Below are 18214 nucleotides of genomic sequence, written 5' to 3' on the forward strand. Positions count from 1 at the left end.
GACTTCTTCCTTCTCCTCCTCTCTCCTCTTCCTCATGGTCCCTGCCTCAGACCCCAGGGGTACAGAATTGAGCATTTGGATATAAGCAACACCAGACCAACCCCTTACACTGGGATCCTCCACAAGAGCTCTGAATGGTTCTTGCACGCCAACTGCAGCCCAAAACAATTAGGGGAGATTAGCTGTCTAAAGTGCCAGAGAGCCAGGCAGGGTGGTACACCCCTGTAATCCTGTGTTTGGTAGAATGAGACAAGAGAATTATAAGCTGAGGCTAGTCTGAGCTACATAGTAAGAGTCAATCAAAAATGAATAAACAAGCAAAAACAAAAAAAAAAACAAAAACAAACAAAAAAACCTGGGGAAGGAATAGTATAATTCATAGGTTCTTGTCATCAAGCTTCAGAAGATGTCATTCATAGAGCCTATGCATACACTTGATTTGGAGAAAACTTTCCAACTGTTCTCCTGGTTCTTTGTATGAGGAAAACATGCTGTGTAAGCCAGTAAGCAGCATTCCTTCATGCTCTCTGATTTCAGTTCCTGCCTCCAGGTTCCTCACTTGAGTCCCTGCCCTGACTTCTGGCTTCCTTTGATGATAAATATGATATGGAACTGCAAAACCAAACAAACCAAGCTGCTTTTGGATGCGGTGTTTTTCCCAGAGGTAGAAAGCTAGCTAGGACAGTGGCCAAGGTGTAAAACTCTTCTTAGTGGGAAGAAAACAACTGTGCATGCTTGCAGAGGCTTATGGGTGCTCTTTCACCCTTAGGAGGTGCCGTGGAGTGCGTGACCACCAAATGTATAGCCTAGAACCCTAATCTGAGTGTTCTATATGCTTGAGAACCCTAATCTCAAGCATATAGAAGGTGATCAGGTCCTGAGGGTGAAGCCTTTATCAACAAACTTAGTGATATCAGAAGAGCCAGAATGGGTGCCATTACCCAAATGAGACTATTCTAGCCTGCACCCTGACCCTGAACCTATAGCTTCCAGAACTGTGGGGAATGAAGGTTTGTTCTTTTAGCTACCCAGTGGACTGTGACTAAGATGGGAGGGGAACAAAGGAGGAAGACAGAGACAGGGAGAAGAAAGGTGGTTTTATGTTTGTTTGTTGGGCTGGGGACTGAGCCTACAGCCTCCCACATCCTAAACAAATATTCTTTCACTGAGCTAAATCCCAGGCAGGATGTGTTTCAGTGAGAAGAGGCTCCATCTCTGCAGGTCTATCCAGCCTTCTGTTATTATGGACCAAGACTTAATTACAGAAAGAGGCTGTGGGAGAAGAGGGTGTGGAGAGGGAACGGAAAGGTTTGAGGGACGTTGGAAAGGCATGTCCAACTTGAGTGTGTACATAGGACAGTGCGGGAGGTTGATGACAAAGATCCCTGTGGAGCCAGGGCTTAATTGTGAAACTCACACTGGCCTCAAACTTGTGATCCTCCTGCCTCAGCTTCCTGAGTGCTGGGGATAAAAACCAGTAAGGCAAGCGCTCCAGCTACATTCCCAGCAGTCTATGTTTGATCTGGATGTTTCACTTAAAGTTTAAAATAGCTTCCAGATTCTAAGACACTATGTAGAGTCTTTTAGAAATGAAAAGTCATGGTGCTGGAGAGGTGGCTCAGTGGTTGGGAGCACACCGTGGCTCTGGCAGCAAACCAGAGGCAAGTTCCCTGTTCCCCAGGGTGGGTGGCTCATACCCACCTATAACTCTGGCTCCAGGTAATCTGACGCTTCCTCTGACCTCCCTAGGCACTGAACTCACAAGTATATACCAGACTCCTATACATAGAATTTAAAAAGAGAGAGAGAAAGAAATGAAAATGTATTATAAGTATTGCCAACAGGTCAGTGTGTTGCTTTCTAACATTCAAGTGTAAGGTCTTATTTTATTTATTTAAATTCATTATTATTCTTATGTGTGTCATAGTGTATGTGTGGAGGTCAGAGGATGACTTTGTAGAGTTGGTTTTCTCCTGCATTTTCAGTCTCAGGGGATTAAATTCAGGTCTCCAGCTGTGTGTGGCATGGGTACCTTTTTCTACTGAGTGATCTCGCCAGTCCCAGATTTAAGACTTTAGAGTATATATATACTTCACAAAGACTTCCTGTGTTAACAATTTCCTCTCAAGCCAGGGACCGTGAGGCGCTAATGTAACCTCAGCACACTGGAGACTGAGGCAGGAGGAAGACCCCTTAGTTCTAGGGCAGCCTTGCTTACATAGCAAGATATTATGATTCTGCCTTAAAAAGCAGAACCTCAGGGCTGGAGAGATGGCTCAGTGGTTAAGAGCACTGGCTGCTCTTCCAGAGGACCTGAGTTCAATTTCCAGCAACCACATGGTGGCTCACAACCATCTGTAATGGGATCCGATGCCCTCTTCTGGTGTGTCTGAAGAGAGTGACCATATATGATATATACTATATATATATACCATAAATATCATATATATATATATTTTTCAAACCAAAACATACAAAGTAGTCTCATGTTTTATATGCATAATTTATTCACCTATAGATAAACTATCTTCTTGGACTTACCAGGTTTTGTGGAAGAATTTGGGCATTTAAATGGGACTGGTAAGATGGCTCAGCAGATAAAGCTTAGTTCTTTTTTTTTCTTCTAGATTTATTTATTTTAGGTATATGAGCACTCTGCATGCCAGAAGAGTGCATCAGATTCCACTATAGATGGTTGTGAGCCACCATGTGGGTGCTGGGAACTAAACTCAGGACCTCTGGAAGAACAGTCAGTGCTCTTCATCATGGAGCCATTTCTCTAGCCCCAGGAGCTTAGTTCTTAAAAGAGAGATCTGACCCCACAAAGCTGTCCTCTGGCTTCCTCCTGTGTGTCACGACACCTCATATACACACAGTGATAAGAAATACAATTTTAAAAATCAAATAAAAGTCCAAGGTGGATAGCTCAGTGGTAGAGTGCTTGCCTAGCTAGCATGCCCAGAGCCCTGGACTTGGTCTCCATCACTGCAAAAATAAAGGAATAAAAATAAATCAATTAAATATTTCAATAGAAAGTGCTACAGTGACTTACCTGGTTCAAATGTGTCAGTTAAGTTATGAACAGGATACATAGAATGAAACCAAGTAATGTGAACCTGCAAGGCATCTCATATTTTGTGTCACGTGACTCACATCAGTATTTTTTAAGATATTCACAATAAATTCGATCCTTTAATTGTATTTTCACTTAGACCTGTCTCTTTTCGGAAAGGGTTTGAGCATGACTAGGCGTCAGAGGCTGAGGGTAAGCTTCAACTGTAGAAGAAGAAAAACCCCAGCAACGGAGCTGAGTCGCGGCCTGGGGAAGCCCCTATTTAGGATGCTCAGGCTGCAGAGGCGTCCACAGGAGATCGCAATCATTGGCGCAAGCCCTGGAAACTCATCAACAATGAGAACAGGAACCTGAGCTGAAGGATTTGTGACAACGTGGGCAGAACAGGACAGTGAGAATCTGGGTGGACAGATTTCATAAGAAACTATTAAGCAAGAGGTGTCTGACTAAGCTGCAACCCAGCCCCAGAAACAGACCTGGCGACAGTCCTAGGAAGCAGGCTGTAGGCAGGGAGTCAGCCGGATCCAACACCAGGGAACAGAGCGGGGGAGGGGCGGCGAGCAGAGAACGGAAGACCCCACGGTCCGCGGGACATTTTGTCGTCAAGTCTTGGAGTTGATCTAGTTCATTACACTTACTTCTGATTGGAGACAAGGAACAGCTTTGCTGATGATTGCAAGAGGGCAAGAAGAAAGTAATTGACGAATAACTCACCTAAGTGAGCAGAGCAGGCACTAGAAGGCAAAATGCCATTCAGCCACTCAGCATCTGTCTGCTGCGGGGAGCACAAGCTGAAAGTTTTCACTGATGCCCCAGGAAACACGGAGCCCCTGGCTTGCTCTATTGAAATCCTGGTTAATGCTTTTGTGAGGGAGAAGACTGTGGGGAACAGCCTGCAAAGAGCTATCATAGGAGGCAGAGATGCTCACAGAGAGTAGGAACAGGTGGAGACTTGGGAATTGGGGCTACCAGGTACAGATGAAGACCATGGTGGGTTCGAACCTTCCCTTGTTCATGCCTAGCTTTTTCCAGGTCTTTCCTGAGTTTCCTTTTCCAGTTAATTCACACCTAGTTCAGAGCAAACAGTTAAGGCTTGGAGGAGCAACCTGCACTGTGCGTGTGAATCATTCTTCTAGGGCAGAGATTTGCAAAACTCTGCTGAGGATGGGACCTGAAATAGAAAACACCTGCAGTAGCTGCCCCTTCTCCACATGTCATATATGCCACAGAATGTTACTGGAGCTCTGCACCTGCGTTTCAATAAATGAGCTTAGTGGATGACCTTTGACCTCTGGAATTTTATTTTATTTTATTTTATTTTTTGCCTTGTTGCCAGTTTGCTCATATTTGTTTCCATCAGACCTACATCCAAGGTGTTCCTTTAAGGATTGTTTTCTTGTTGAGTTTCATAAAACTTTGAGGAGCTGAAGAGATGGCTCCATAGTTATGAGAGCTTGCTGTTCTTGCAGAAGATTCAGGTTCTGTTCCCAGCATCCACACTGCAGCTCAGAACTGTCTGGAACTCCAGTTCCAGGGAATCAGATGTCCTCCTCTGACCTTCTCAGGCACCAGGCACACACATGTGGTGTATTGACATACATCAGGAAAACACTCAGACATATAAAAAATATTTAAAACAACCTAATCACAAATGCTTCAAGAGGTTCAAGGCAGAACAACACACTTTGTCTAAAAGACAGTACGACTCTTAACTCTTAGGGGTAGCAGGGATTTTTCATTTTCTTAAAATTAATGTATTTTATTTATTTACATCCAATGTTGCCCCCCTCCCTGCAGGGAGTTTTGTAAAGTGCCTGGGGTGGGGGTGGGGAGCTTTTAAAAGAGAAGTGATTCTTCAAAGAAGGTGAAAGCTGTGCCACAGGCTTCTGCCCACTGTCAGGCTAAGCCTCAGTTTGCTCGGGTTCCCATGGGGATGAGGCAAATCTTTGTTGTGATTAAAAGTTTTTCAAGAGCATTCCTACAGACCCCCTTCTTTTCCCCCCGGGGTGTATAAAAGCCATGCAAAACAATCATCAACTCATTCATTAATTCATTCATGCATTCATTCAAGAAGCAGAGAACAGCTTGGGTTTTCATGTCTGGCCCCACTAAGCTCCAAAAGAAGGCTTACAAGGTGGGAGGGACACTGAAAACAAAGCAATTAGAGAGCAATTCAGATGTTACAAGGGGTGGAGGGGGCTCCTTTAGTGCTTCCCGGGAGAATTTAGATGTTGCTGTATTGTTTTACAGACTATTGACCCTCACAGCTGGAGAAGAGAGAGGTCCAGACTCTATGTAGTCAGGAAAAAAGTGAAGGTTTGAACTTGAGGCTTAGAAGCTGCTGCCAACATCAGATCTATTCTGTCAATGAATTGTTAATAACTCAGTTAGCTACGAAAGGCCTCAAGTCCCCCTCAGCCTTCTCCACTTTGGTCTTATTATCCTTTAGGCATGGTGATAGACTCTAAGCTTGAGGGATTGGGCTAGGCAGATCGCTCAGCAGCTCAGCAATTGCCTACCAAGTATGAGACTCCAAGTTTCATTCTCCACATTTGTCAATAAAGAAAGAAAAATAAAGAAATAAGATCAGTAGTCTAAAAATGAGACTCGAAGTAACATGTTCAAAAAGCTGAATTTCCAGATGGGTGAACCGGCTTAGCTCTGAAAGAGGCTGGCCAGCAAGCCTGCATACCGGAGTTCGATCCTCAGGGCCCACATGGAGGAAGGCAAGATGTGACTTCCACAAGTTGTCTTCTGACTTTCATGTTCACACAGTGGCTTGAGTATGACCCGCCCCTGCACCTAAAATTCATAAATGTAATAAATTTAATAGCAGAATTTCCATCAAATGTTTGCAGGTTGTAGCAGATTAATGAGAAGGGAGTCATAATAAATTTTAAATATAATCCCCCTCCCCTCTCTGGACTCGTCTCAAGGAGAGCAGCCAGTTATGAAATTTTTATTTTAAATACTAAGGCGCATATGAAGTGCATCTTAAGAGGCATGAATGTCATAAATACACAAACGTTCTATGTAGACTCAACACTTGGGTGTCAGTGTGGTCACCAGTAACTGTGAACAAAAGAGATAGTGGCGAGGGTGGGAGTGGAGGTAGGGGGTAGTTCATGCAATTAGTAGGACTTTTAAGTGATAGATCACCTACCTTATACGAGCCTCCCCTTCCCTCCCCCACCCCGATTCTCCAATCTAAGTACTATTCTAAGAAACCAGAACTTATTCTAAGAAACCAGAACTACTATATAATTGAGGTCAGAGTGGAATGAATGTCAAAATAGAACTCCTAAGTGGGATAGGAGGCGTTTCTTCTTTCTAGTTGGTACAAGGCGTTGTGCACGTTTCCCTTCACCTCACGCACCCCGACTCCCCAGCCCCTGCAGGCCCTCCCTCAGGATAAGCACAGTTCTAGCCCTGAAACTAGGGAATGCTAACCAATGATTTAGTTAGTAAAACTAGAGACCACCTGGGCAGTTCCTCCTATGGCTTGGCGCAGCCAGAGGTGGGGGGTCTCGGGGCAGTGGGGAGCCCCTCCCTCTGAGCTCGCTTCTGCCCTAGCCGCCGAGGCCAGGGGGACTTGGCACGGCCACCTCCGATGGCCCCAGTGGGAGGGTCACGGCTAAGACACCCGGCCCATCTCATTGTTTCAGGTCCCGCTTCCTCTTCTGGCAGAGGCCAGCGGCGCGCTGAGCGGGAAGGGGACGGGACGCGGCTGGAGCCCTCGGGATGTCTACCTCTGCTGCTCCTTCCCCTCTCCGGGAGCTCGCGTTTCCCGGGGTGTGTGAGCATTCTCAATAAAAAGGGAAAAGCACCATCCAAGTGAATTTTCCAGCGCCGAGAGGAAATGCTGTTTCCTGCATCGTACAAAACTGGTGCCAATAAGACTGACACAGGAGTCCATTGTCCCGCTAACAATGTGTGATGGGGTAGGGCGCCTGAGAAAATAGACCTGGGGCCACCGTGAGCGTTTGATCCTTCCCTGCAGGGCTAGCGTCTCTCTCTCTCTCTCTCTCTCTCTCTCTCTCTCTCTCTCTCTCTCTCTCTCTCTCTCTCTCTCTCTCTCTCTCTCTCTCTCTCTCTGTGTGTGTGTGTGTGTGTGGTGGAGGGAGTGCCAGCGCACGTGCGATTGTGTGTTGCGTGTTTGGTGTGTGAAAAGATATGAATCTGTGCAGGAACCTGTTTGGGAGTGTGTCTGTGCGGAAGAGCTTGTTTATGTGTGTGTGATGTGTGTCTGTGTAAGAGTGTGCATGAACCTATAGGCGTGTTGTGAGTGTGTGTGTGTGCGCAATGAGGCTGTGTGTAGTATCACTATAGGTATAGTACCACACTATAGGTGCAATGGTGCTTAGGCTGGCCAAGGAGCAACGTATTCCTTTCTGCAGGCTTGTGCACCTTTGGTGGGTCCCCAAAGGTTGGAACCGACTGGAAAAGAGGAAAGAAGAGCATAGAAATGGAAGGGGGAAAAAGAAAGAAAGAAAAAAACAAACAAACACTTTGCAGGTCACCGAGCTGCACGTAGAGCAGCGAGTTAGTCGGCTGCGGTGCGAAACCCCCACAGCTTCTCAGGGAGCACCGATCCCACACTCAGCCCAGACATAGGTGCCTGAGCGCCTGTTGTCCTACGCGTGCCCTGCGGGGTACTCGGCACCCGCAGCAGCCCGAGACGATGGAGATTGGAGGCTACTAGGAGAGCGAACATCAGCATTGGCACACCTGGGAGCCCGAGGTCAGGGCCTCGGCCAAAGTGTCACCTCCCCGCCCTCGGCGCTCACGTAGCCGCTGCGTTCGGGACGTGAAGTGCCGACCCAGAAGCTGCTCCGGCCAGGGTATGGGCTGGGCGATAAACAATCACACAGGATACACAACACCCTGGACTGTCACAAGTCTCTCGCAGGAAAAGATAAATAACATCTGAGGAGCCGCGGGCGCAGCTTCCCGCAGCAGAACAAAAACTTTGGAGAAGTAAACAACAGGGCCGGGGAGAGTTCACACAGCAGCCTTGCAAACTGAGAGAGGCCTCCTCTTCTCAGGGGCCACTCGCTCAGTGGCTAGTTCCAGTGCAAGTCACACACGCATACGCACCAAGGCATGCACATGTATGTATGGTTCAAAATGAGCCCTTTACAATGATTGGCAGAGCAGGGCACAGTGGCACACACCTACACCGTATTTCCAAGGCAGGAAGTTGCAGGCCAGCCTGGACTACGTACCTGGGCTACAGACTGAGTCCCATAGCAATAAACAAGACAGTGGCGGTTGTCACCTTTTTTTATTTGGGGGGGGAGGCTCTGCAAGTATCATTGGTGCAGCAATCGAGGAGGGGAGGTGTGTTCTTTCTGTACTGGAAGGCTGAGGGTTTTCTGAAAATATAACTTTTTCTTAAGGTTTGCTCTTTGAGTCATTGCCAGCGACATGAACTCACTTTGATCCTCTATTTAAACCCAAGAAACATGAATGCACCGTTGGTACAATAAAATGTGCTCAAATTGATCCTCATTTTCTATGACCCAGCCAGGCCTGTACTCTTCCCTAGCCACTGCGCACAGATTTTCATCCCTGCCCTACTGGCTCCTACTTTGTCTCCTAGCAAGTAGTTCATTGTGGTGGTTTAAATGAGAATGGCCACCATAGGCTCATATATTCAAATGCCTGGTCTCTGGTTGGTGGGACTGTTTGGTAAGGATTAGGAGGAAGTGTAGCCTTATTGGAGGAGGTGTGCCACTGGGGGTGGGCTTTGAGGTTTAATGGGCTATTGCCTGGGTTAACTTTCCCACCTCCAGCAGATGTGAGCTCTCAGCTACTGCTCCAGCACCAAGCCTGGCTGCCTGCCTGCCTGCCTGCCTGCCACCGTGCTCCCTGCCATGATGGTCATGGACTGTAACCCTCTGAAAGTGTAAGCCCCTAATAAGCTTTTTCTCCTATACGTTTCCTTGACCACAACAATAGAAAAGTAACTAAGACCTTCATGTAATACGTTGGGAATGCACAGAGGAGGGCATGTGGGAGGTGTATAAGTTAAGCATCTGTGTACCTTTCAGATCTCAGACCTTGAGTTCAGAGTGACCTGCAGACATGGCATATGTCCTTTTCTGGATTCTTCAGGCTTCCTTGTGCCTCTCATGTGTTGACACATCTGGGCTGGATATGGATTCACATAAGTGGGTTAGTGATTTGTTGGAAGACAGGATCCATGGTTGTCTGATTCCAACACTGATGACATTTCTACAGGAAGCTTCAAGTTTTGGCTCTTCCCTCTCACTCCCTGTACCTGTCATGTTCTCCTAGGCAAGTGGCTCCTGTGGTTTGTCTTTGGCCAAGTGCATAACATGCTTGGAACGTAGTAATCCCTCAATGTACACTTGTTCACCACAGAGCAGAGATGCTGTGAACTCTTTGATCTAATTGGGAAGTGACCTAGTTAGATTACATTGATCCAATTGGGAAGAGACCCCATGGTACTACAGTCATTCGAAGGCCACAGCAGAGCACTGAGTGAATCTCTAATGATGACATTTTTGTCCCTTTGCTTCTCCCAGGGTTGATTATGCAAAGGCAGTGTGGGAAGCTCTAAGCAGCCAGCCACACTGATTACAACCTGCAGGGAGTCTAGTGTAAAGACCCACTGTTTGGCCTGAGCCTGTGTTAAAAATGAAGGCTTGAGTTCAGGGTTTACTGTGTTGTCTAGCCCAGTTCTGGGTTCAATCCTGAGTCCTCAAATCAGGAGGGGTTAAGATAGAACAATTTTGGACCCATGAGATGACTTTGTGTGTCAAAGCACTTGGGGTAAAACCTAGCAAGCAATATGATCAGTCCTTGTAACCCTTATGGTAGAATGGGAAAATTGACTACTGCAAATTGTCTTCATGCATGCATGCCCATGTGTGGATATACACACCCCACCCCACCCTTGTGCTCCGCCACCTCTCTGCTGCCTACCAGCAGAAATAACGACAGAACACCGAGACTTCTTCTCTCGACGGTTTACTCAGGAAATTTCTTTTTGTGTTACAGCTTTCCTAGGTACCCAGGTGTTACAGCTCTTTAAGGTACCTAGGTATTACAGCTCTCCTAGGTTCTTAAGTGTCACAGTTCTTCTTGATGGCACGGCTCTTCTTGGTTCTTCTTGATGTTGCTTCTTCTTCTCCTTCTCCTTCTCCTTCTCCTTCTCCTTCTTCTTCTTCCTAGGTGCTGCAGGTCTGCTTGCTTCTGTGGAGTGGCATGGCTGCTCTTGCTTCTGTGGAGTGGGGCCCTGACTGTCTAGAGAGAGCTCCTTATATACCCAAGCTTGAGCTCTCAAGTCCTCCTGGATTGGTTCTCTGCAATTGCCTCATTAGCATGCACCCGCTCGGGAGACACCTAATTTGCATGAGCCTGCTCGGGAGGGGTTGACTCATGCACAGTGGAACTGGTTTACTGCTACAGTGTATCAGGAACAGGTGCCATCTTGGATCTTATTGTCCAAGTGGCTGCCTACACACCCTCACACAAACACCATGATATGTGGGCTCCTCCCATAATAAATGAATAGATATTTTTAAAAAGACTTGTCTACTGAAAGGAGAGAGACCAGAGGAAAGAGAAACTCATTGTCACATTGCGTGAATAGGCTTTAATGAACAAAAATTAAAATTTCTAGTCCCCAGGCTAGATGACAAGATATCTCAAGCAATGCAGAACTAGTTGATCTGGAACTTAGTTGATCTGATTAGCTTAGTAATAGAATGCTGACCTAGCATCTCAGGGCCCTGGGTTCCATCACCCAAATTGTAAAGACAGCTTAGTCATTCTGATGACTCAGTAAGTGTTCAGGGATATTGGCAAGTTCTAGACTGAGGCTAGAACTCAAGGCTGACCTCTTAGCTAGCATGAGAAACGTGCCCAGTTGGACCCCTGGTACCTCTGAAGGAGAAGAAAGGATTATGGCAGGTTTGGAAAAAGCAAGATGCTGATATTTGCTCAAAGCTTTGTGTGGCTGCCCAGGACAGAGAAACTGGAAAGCATACATATTGCTGTTAAGAATGCCAAAGGAAGCCGGGCGGTGGTGGCGGCGCACACCTTTAATTCTAGCACTTGGGAGGCAGAGGCAAGCAGATTTCTGAGTTGAGGCCAGCCTGATCTACAGAGTGAGTTCCAGGACAGCCAGGGCTATACAGAGAAACCCAGTCTTGAAAAACCAAAACTAAAAACAAAAAAACAAACAAACAAAAACAAAAAACAAAAAAATAGAATGCCAAAGGAACTTGTCACTTTAGAAAACAAATTGATAGTTTGTTATAAATTGAAACATACACTGCTCAAGTGCCCCAACTGTTCTATTCCTAGGCATTTATTCCAAGAGGAACAAAAACTTATTTCTACACAAAGACACAAGTGAAAATGTTTGTAGTGGAAATATCCAGAGTACCAGAACTGGAAACAAAATAAGATGTTTTGTCAGTTGGTGGATGGATAAACCATGGTATGTCCACACAGCAGAGGATGGCTATTCTACATGGAAACAGAGAAATTTGCTGGTACATGCAATACCATGGGCGAACCTCTAATGCACTATGCTCAGTGAGAGAAATTAAACACAGAAGGCACACACCCATGATTGCATTTATTAGGCATTTAAAAAAAGGCAGAGCTAAGGACACAAATATCAGATTAGTGGTTGCCTGGAGCCAGGGGTGCGGACAGGGATTGACAAGAAAGGGTCACAGTAGAAGTGTTTAAGAAATAGTTTATATTCTGCTTGTGGCAGGGTTAACATGACAGTGTAAACTAACTCACAGGCCCAAACTGCTAAAAGGGTGAGTACTTCAAGCCAGGCCTAAGTAGTGGTACATGGCTTTAATCCCAGAACTTGGGAGGCAGAAGCAGTCAGATCTCTAAATTCAAGGCCAGCCTGGTCCACAGAACAAATTCCAGGATAGCCCGGGGTTAACAGGGAAACCCTGTCTCAAAAACAAAAGCAAAAAATAAACAAACAAACCCCAAACCCCAAACAAAACAAAACAAAACAAAAAGTGTACCTCAATAGCTGGGCATAGTGGAACATGCCTTTAATTCCAGCACTCAGGAGACAAAAGTAGGCAGATCTCTGTGAACTTGAGGCCAGCCTGATCTACATAGTGAGTTCCAGTACAGCCAGAGCTACATAGTGAGACTTTGTCTCGGAAAAAAAAAAACAAAAAAAACAAAGAACAAACAAACAAAAAAAACCCAAATGCTTCTAGAAACCTGGTTTTAAAATTAACCTCATAATTTTTAAAAAGATTATTTTTATTTTACGTGTGTGTGTGTGTGTGTGTGTGTGTGTGTGTTGCTTGCATGTGTGTCTGTGCACCACGTACATGCACTCATGCAGGCCAGAGAGGGCGTCAGGTCCCCTGGAACTGGAGTCACAATTGTGAGCTGCCACATTGGGTGCTGGGAACTGAACCTGGTCTTCTGCAAGAGCAAGCAGTGAGTACTCTTAAATGCTGAGCCATCTCTCTCAGCCTCCTTATCATATTTTAATAGCTACCTTTTGTTAATTTGCATGGAATTGCTGTTCAGTAAACTTCGATCAAATTGCTCAGAAGCAAAACCGGAAGTTGGACTCCTGGTCGTTTGCTGGTGGCATGGGAGGGCGTGGTCAGGCCACAGGAGCAGCCTCCACAGGAGGCTTTCTGAGGAATTCTTACTCACTCAGGAAACTCCCAGCCACAAACTTGGTCATGGAAAGTGCAGTCCTTGTTGGATGGAGGGTCTTCACAGTCAGCACATGGCAAAAATCACTCAGGGTTCTCCTGCTTGGTCCTGTAGCAACTTACATTGGTCAGCACACGAGTGCACGCATGGGTAGTGGGAAGCCCTGAGCCCCTCTGAATGTGACCTACTAAAGGACGGTTAATGAATGAGATCACTGCTTAGCAGATAACATCAGTAGAAACAAAGTCCAGGCTGGGAGTTCTGTGCGCAGCGGGAGAGTCTCAAAATGAACGTAGCATCCCAAGGAACCCTGTTTCCTTCGCATCTCCGATCCAGCAAGCATCTTTTAAGAATAATTGTACAGAACAAGCAGATCGTGGGATATCTTGCTCCAACTGAAACAGCCCACTCCCACGAATCCCTGGAAGACTAGCTAGCTTCAGACAGACACGAAAGTATGTCTTTCATGAAGTATGATTTCTTCACTTTCATTTCATCAAGTGAGTTCTTCCCCAAGACCTCCACCCTCCTCTTCCTCTTCTTCCTTCTCCTTTCCCTTTTAAACCATTTTCAGCAGTGCTAACTATATTTATATTGTTGAGCAATCTTTCTCCCCTGTTAAACTGAAACTGTCCCCATTAAACACCAACTCCCCACTCCTCCCCCCCCTCCAGATCCTGCCTATCAGTTCTAGGAAATGGATTCCTATAAGTAGCTCATAAGGGCGGATTTATATACGGTCTGTCTTTTTGTTAATTCCTCGTTTCCCTCAGCACAGTGTGTTGCAAACTCATCCATATTGTGTGGATGAATAATACCCCAAGGTATGTTAACCCTGTTATCTGCCCATCACTGGGTATGTGGGCTGGCTGCTTGGCTGTTGTATGACAGCTACAAACATGGTGGAGAAATCATTCTTTGAGCACCTATTCAGAATGGGGGGGGGGGGTTATATAGACCGGAAAATAAAATTGTATACCGTAGGATAATTCTTTTAATTATTTGAAGAATCTCCATATTGGTTTTCCAAAATGGCTGCAACTTGATCCATTCTCACGTGCATCCTGATCTCTTCATGTCTTGATGGTGTTTGTTATTTTCTATTTCCTTTCTTCTGCTCTTCTTCATAGTAGCCATCCTAATGGATGTGAGGTGGTACTCTGGTCCATGAGCCTGGATGCTAACTTGCTCCCAGAGTGCCTCATGCTCTATGGGCCCTAAGCATGACCACTCTGAACAGGTACAATGGGATGGGACTTTTCTTAACACATTTATGTAAGAGTATTAATGCTAAATTATGGATGCTTACTGTCCTTGCATAGTTGAGTCTAGCAATGTGAGGTATGTTTCCTTTTTAGATAAAAAGTCTCCTGTTTCCATAGCTTTGCCCCGCCCCCTGCTACTCCTCCTTCATTGTTGGGTGTACCTCTAGACTCCTCTGACCTGTCTCATGCTTCATGTGCCCTCTGAAGGTGAAAGTTCCCCCCCTTTTTAATCGGCACTTTTCTTTTCATAGTCTTTTTCACAGACAACTGTAACTACCTACATCCTCAACTTTGATAGGATTAGCAGATTGGGCATCTCAACCCAGGTGGCACCTAAACATTTATTCATGGGTGTTCCAGCCATGCTGTAGGTAGCCTACTGTCTTCAAGTTCAAACTATACTTGGTCCCTTCCCCTTCCAAACTTGAAGTCCATGTTCCTAGCTACGAGTTTGTCAAAGCCAGAGACCTGAGGATCAGCCTGTCACACGAGAATGACATCACTTTTCCACCCTGCCTTGAGTCAGCTTTGAGAGAGTCATATTCAGATAGGCTCACAGCTGACGTGGGTGAACACACTCACACACGTGTAAACCTTCATGCAGGATGGGATATATCTGGTGGGCAGACAATGGGATGGAGGAGGGACAAGGTGGGGACAGTTTTCAGTCCAGGGGACATTTGGCAGTGTCTAGAGCCTGGGGAGGTAATGTGGAGTGTTGCTAGCTTCCAGTGGGCTGAAGCCAGAGATGTTAAACAGCTTACAGGGCTTGGGGTGACCTCTCCAATCCTGTCCCAATACAGTCCAACACTTTTGCCACCCTTCGCCCCCAAGTTACCCTCACTGGAGCCTGAGGCAAACCTTGGCTGCTCAGATTTGCTTGTGAACCAGAGCCTTGTGCACAGAAGCACCTCAGTGTTTCCAGGGCACCCAGTCCTACCTTCTTCCCACTACTAAGGCAAATGTGTGACTAACTGACATAGGGGTATAGAAGTCTGGATTCCTGGCTTCAAGAAGATAACCATGGCTGGGTGGTAGTGGCGCACGCCTTTAATCCCAGCACTTGGGAGGCAGAGGCAGGTGGATTTCTGAGTTCGAGGCCAGCCTGGTCTACAGAGTGAGTTCCAGGACAGCCAGGGATACACAGAGAAACCCTGTCTCAAAAAAACAAACAAACAACAACAACAAAAGCAACAACAACAACAACAAAAGAAGATAACCATATACAATTGACTGAATGTGCATGTGCCCCTAAATGTCACATGGCATGAATTCTGGTGTGACTCAAGCTCGAAGGATCCTTTGGGTAACAAATGGGTATTGAGGGTGAAGCCTGCACAGAGCTAAAAGAAACATGGGGTGTACTGGGGACCCCTCCGCACTACAGAAGATGGATGCTGGATTGACTCCCTACTTTCTCAACTCTGATGTGTGTTTTCCTAAGACCTTAGACAAAGTTCTTCGGTTCCATTTCATCATCTTAAAAACAAGGACAGGAAGCGGGTAGTGGTGGCATGTAGACAGGTGTATCTCTGAGTTTGAAGCCAGCCTGGTCTATAGTGTGAATTCCAGGATAGCCAGGCCTATACAGAGAGAGAGAGGGGCAGGGGTGGGGGGGATAGGAACATTAGCTTCTTTCAAGTTATTGTAGAAATGGCAAGCTTAACTGGTTAGATACAATGTGCCTGAACAGGCAGACAAGGACTGGACCACAAAGACCAGTTCCCATCATACCACACACCTTAAGTACTTGGTATCTGTTCATTGTTCCAAATGTTTGTTGAGGATTTTGACCAGCAATCCTCTCCTCTAGGAATTGATGAGTAAACAAGAAATACACAGAACTGCTGTTTTACCAGACAGCAAGGTAAATAAAGGTGTTTATTTACTACTTAAGGAGACTGGTATGACTGGCTGTTTACAGAAGCTGCCTTTGTTGCCCTATCAGGCCTTCCCTGAGGGTTATCTTGGAGACGTGGTGTTTGAACCAAATCCTGAAAGAGGAGATGAAATCAACAGAAACTGAAAGGGACCGTTCCCTGGGAGGAGAGAATAACTTGTGTAGATCCAACCCCCCAAGGCAGAACCAAAGATCAAAAAAACTCACCACACCCTCCCACAACCCCCCTACTCACTACAGTATCCCAAAGAACAAAGGAGATCAGTAGACTCTGGGTTTAGGAGTCAGAGGGCCAGGAGGCCATCACGGAGTTGAAGAGGTAGGTGAAAACCAGTCCAGGCAGGGCCGTTGCAGGGCAGACCTGTGGCTCTTATCTGTGATGTAATGGAAAAAGATTCAGTCCTTGGGATAGCAAGTTGTTATCTCTTTTAGAAACAATTGTCTGACTCTGGAGTCTGCAGGTAAATTTCTGGAGCACAAAGGAAAACTACTAAGGGTTTCGAGAGCAAAGGAATGGTATTTCCATGTAGATTTGGCATTGTTAAAGTCTATTTGAATTTCCCGGAATGTGAAGTGAAGGGAACCGAGAGAGGATAGCTGGCTTATTTTAAAATGTGAATTTTGAAAATTCTTATGGGGTGTGAGAAACTCTGTTCGTGTGTGTGTGTGTGTGTGTGTGTGTGTGTGTGTCCACTCCTGACAGACACAATGCTTGTGTGAAGTTCAGAGAGTAACTTGCAGTAATCGGTTTCCTATTTCAACTATGTGGACCCCAGAGACTAAAATCAGGTTGTCAGGCTCAGTCAAGAAAGTGGCAAAAATCTTTACCTGCTGAGCCATCTGACAGGCCCCTTGCTTCTTATGCCTTGGCAAATGATAGATATTAGTTGAGTTCTTTCTTTTTAAAATTGAATTAAACAACTATAGGAAGACTGGTATTTGAGAATTTTTATGTGTTTACATTACTGTCAAAATGAGGAATTCTATTCTGACATTCACGGACATTTATCATGTGGGTTGTTCGCAGTCTCAATCCCCAGCATTATCCTCCCTGCCCTTCTCCACTCCTGACGTTTCCCTTCCTCCTCCCAGGCACACAGCCTTCCACAGTCATGTCAGTTTGTTCTAAATGTAGATTCTGGACCTGGAGAGAAGGGTCCACGTGTGTATGTGTGTGTGCATGCACTGGAATTTTTTTCAGCCATAAAGAAGAAAACAAATTAGGTTGTAAGGAAACTTCCTTATGGCCAAAAAGTTCCACTGTATATGTGTGTGTGTGTGTGTATGTGTGTGTGATGTGTATGTGTGTTTGTGTGTGTGAGCGTGTGTATATGTGTGTGAGTGTGTGTATATGTGTATGAGTGTATATCTATGTTTGTATGTATATATCTGTGTTTGTGTGTGAGTGTGTGTGTATGTGTTTGTGTGTGTGAGCATGTGTATATGTGTGTGAGTGAGTGTATGTGTGTGTGAGTGTGTATGTATGTTTGTATGTATATCTGTGTTTGTGTGTGAGTGTGTGTGTATGTGTGTTTGTGTGTGTGAGTGTGTATATATGTGTATGAGTGTGTATGTATGTGTGCAAGTGTATATGTATGTTTGTATGTATATATCTGTGTTTGTGTATAAGCATGTGTATGTGTGTGCGAGTGTGTATGTATGTTTGTATGTATATGTCTGTGTTTGTGTGTGAGTGTGTGTGTATGTGTGTTTGTGTGTGTCAGCATGTGTATATGTGTGAGTGTGTGTATATGTGTGCGAGTGTGTATGTATGTTTGTATGTATATGTCTGTGTTTGTGTGTGTGTGTGTGTGTGTGTGTGTGTGTGTGTGTGTGTATTGATGTACATCTAGGCTGATTCTATATCTTGGCTTCTGTGGACAGTGCAGGACTTTTTCCTTTACAGTGATGATGCAAAGGGCTATGTTGATCATGACTGGGGTTTGCTAAGCTTCAAACTGTAAAACTCTGCTTGCTTGCGTAAGTTTCTATTTGTAAAATGAGAACTATGAAGCTACTCTCTCAGGGCCTAGCCTAATATATTGGGAATGATTTCCTTAATGGAAAGCAGGCAGAGTGATGATATTCATGCAAATTCCCTAAACTCTAAAGACATATTTTCTATTAAACAGACAACAAGTTTTATACTTTTTCATTTCAAATATTTTATGTTTATTACAACTTGACTATAAAGATTTTGCAAATTAAAAAAAAATCAACCAGCAAAATTAATCAGACCCAAAATCTGTACATGTGTCTCAGTGCAATTCGATACAGCCAGTGTAG

Source organism: Mastomys coucha, unplaced genomic scaffold (genome assembly GCF_008632895.1).
Source record: "Mastomys coucha isolate ucsf_1 unplaced genomic scaffold, UCSF_Mcou_1 pScaffold22, whole genome shotgun sequence".
In the NCBI taxonomy this organism is placed as follows: domain Eukaryota; kingdom Metazoa; phylum Chordata; class Mammalia; order Rodentia; family Muridae; genus Mastomys; species Mastomys coucha.